We start from the raw sequence: 2742 nt of genomic DNA, 5'->3' as shown, positions 1-2742 counted from the left end.
TCATGAACTTTAAGGGTGATGTCAAATATTAAGTACCTTCTCCAGAAAGGTAACCTACCAATAAATCCAAAAATTAAATTAAATTATGTGATACTTACAAGAACATGGCAACGAGCATCTATTTGCCCTCCTGGATGGAAGCAGAAAACTCCACACATTCTGATATGCCGACATGCCAGCGATATGAAAACGTACTCGGAGAATGGTGGCGATGTGACGAGGATACCACGTCACTTGGCGATGGTCGTTGGCCCCTACAGTAAATAAACACCTCACCTGGTGGCTGGATCGACATTTGTACCAGCTTTGGCGCTATATAAACTAAACGTGGAAGAGTACAAAGATGATTAGCATGGCTCCTGCTCAAGGATGACATGCAAAATATTGAAGCGTTCCAGCTTCCCCCGAAGCAAGCATGCAGAAAAGCTGCGACATCTTCTGCATGTCACCTGTGATGACCTCTGCTAGTGGTCGACGAGTTGCCGCTTCAAATTTAATACCACCAGGGGTCAAGGGCTCTTTTCAACACAGCGGAAAGTACTTGCGGGTGACCCTGAACAAGCATTTAACTTGGCATCCTCACATCAGGGACATCAGGAACAAGGCGTTGGCGCACCTTCACACCTTGTACCCTCTCCTCTATCCGGGGTCAACGCTCTCCTCTTATTATGGCGTCATGTTGTATCTGGCACAGTCCCGTCCAATGCTGGAATACGCCACCGTCGTGTGGGCAACTCCACTCCGGCGTATATCCGACGTCTGTAGACGGTGCAAAGTCGGTTTTGGCTCCTCCTCCACCAGTCAGCTCCATGCAGACACCAGCATCTCAATCCTGCCGGTCTGTTTCTATCCTCTTCTAGGAGAAGGCTCAGCAGTCTAACGATGTCCACATCGGCCACTTGTGTCATCAGGTTCGTCTCCGGGTGACCTCGCGATAGCTGGACATGCTGCGAGTGTGAGCTGCACCTGTGGCATCAGCTGATCGCTTCAGGGAAGGCACTCACCACAAATGATAATCCAGTACATTAGGATCCAAGACCCGAACCTGTAGGAACATCACCAGACTGCTTGCCCTGCGCTACGTCAAGCACGATGGAGCTCGTTCCTCACTGAGTGTGAGTGAGGACCAGGAAGGTGCTATCTCGCCACTGAAGACGTCGCTATGCTGATTCTGAATACAATTGTTACCTCGCTTGTGTCAACTTGGAATTTTATTTGGGACTCTGTTTGAATGTAAGACGATTCTGTCTTTGTTAATCGGTACACATTTGGACGCGGGTCACTTGCACTTGGCCTTCTATTGCGATAACGGATGCAGACTTAGCATCAATCTTAGTTTCCATACGGCGTGTGGTTAGTGCCAGTGAGCTGTCAAGCTTGTGTCAGTTCATGACACAAAAATCCAATGTACAATATTGAAATTGATATAAATAGGCAATTTCGACTTCTGTTTAAGAGAACCAGATTTTATACGCGCTAGTGTCTGTTTCGGGTAATGGTGCTGTCCTATGGGGCCTTAGCCAACAGCTTGTAGAGCCAACGTTAGCAGAACAACGAAACGGGGCGTACGTTAGGCGCCTTCTCTACTGCATTGCTGGCTTTTCTGAGAATATGCCTTGATCTGGAAATAAAGGGCTGTGTCTCCGCTAACTTTGGCTATTAAAGTCGAGAATATAAGCTATTTGGAACTGGGGCCATACAAGGTAAGAAATGCAATGTAGGTCCTGATGACTATGGCAGAATTAAGGGGGCAGTTTTGGCAAAGGAAGTAGGACTCGCATATGTCTTTCTAACGTTATAAGGAGAGGTTAGGATGGAGGTTCCTTACGTCGGTGGGGATCTAATCCACTGCCTGACTGATCTTAGTCGGCATGTAATGCATTCGTGCAAAATCAAAATTCCGATAGCTGATAATAGCTCTTGTAGCCAAGAAGAGGAAAAGATAGCTTTATACATGGAAGAGACCTGAAGACACCGGAAGATATCAGGTGGCTTACATAAAGGTATGACACGACTTTTTAGTTATATTTGAATCATAAAATTTTTCCAGGGGTTGGTGTGTACTCCGACCATGATCTGTTGTTTATGAAGTGCAGATTTAAACTGAAGAAATGGGAGATAGGTAAAAAATTGTGGAGATGGAACGTGGATAAACTGAGAAAACCAGGAGTTATTGAGAGTTTCAAAGAGAGTATTAGACAACGATTAACTGAGAAATGGCAAAAAAAAAGAAAACATACAGTATAGGATGAATGGGTAACTTTTAGAGATGAAACAGAGAAGTGAATAGGCAAAGAGACATTGGCCAGCAGAAATCCTTGGATAACAAGAGGCACTGAATTTATTTGACTAAAGAAGAAAATATAAATATGGATTAAACTGAAGCAGACAAAAAGGAATACAGACGACTAGAATGTGATATTGATAGAAAGTGTAAACTGCGAAAGCGTGAATGGCTAGAGTAGAACTGCAAAGGTATGTAAACATGTTTGATTATGAGGAGGATAGAAACCTCTACCAGAAAATTTTAGAACCGTTTGGAGAGGAGGGAATCACTATTAACATTAGGAACTCACAATTCAGGCAATTGTTAAACAAAACAGGAAAGCTAAAACTTGGAAAAAATAGATAGGAGGACTATACAAAAGAAAGGACAACTACAGTCACAGTATCAACTTCTGACTGTTTATGCATTTGTTTTATGTTTATGACTACGTAGATGGGTTCTTGGTGCATTGTATC

At 43.8% G+C, this 2742-nt stretch overlaps 1 non-coding gene across 1 annotated transcript; it reads left to right on the top strand.

The window, feature by feature from the left end:
• The first annotated feature begins 300 nt into the window (after window positions 1-300).
• LOC126250467 (U6 spliceosomal RNA) lies at window positions 301-404 on the top strand. The gene has a single exon (XR_007545699.1). It is a non-coding gene; the product is annotated as a U6 spliceosomal RNA (small nuclear RNA).
• Window positions 405-2742: the final 2338 nt, after the last annotated feature.

The sequence above is a fragment of the Schistocerca nitens genome, chromosome 3, assembly GCF_023898315.1.
Source record: "Schistocerca nitens isolate TAMUIC-IGC-003100 chromosome 3, iqSchNite1.1, whole genome shotgun sequence".
NCBI lineage: Eukaryota > Metazoa > Arthropoda > Insecta > Orthoptera > Acrididae > Schistocerca > Schistocerca nitens.
The sequence above is the reverse complement of the archived record's forward strand: the minus strand, read 5'-3'. Positions and strand labels throughout refer to the sequence as shown.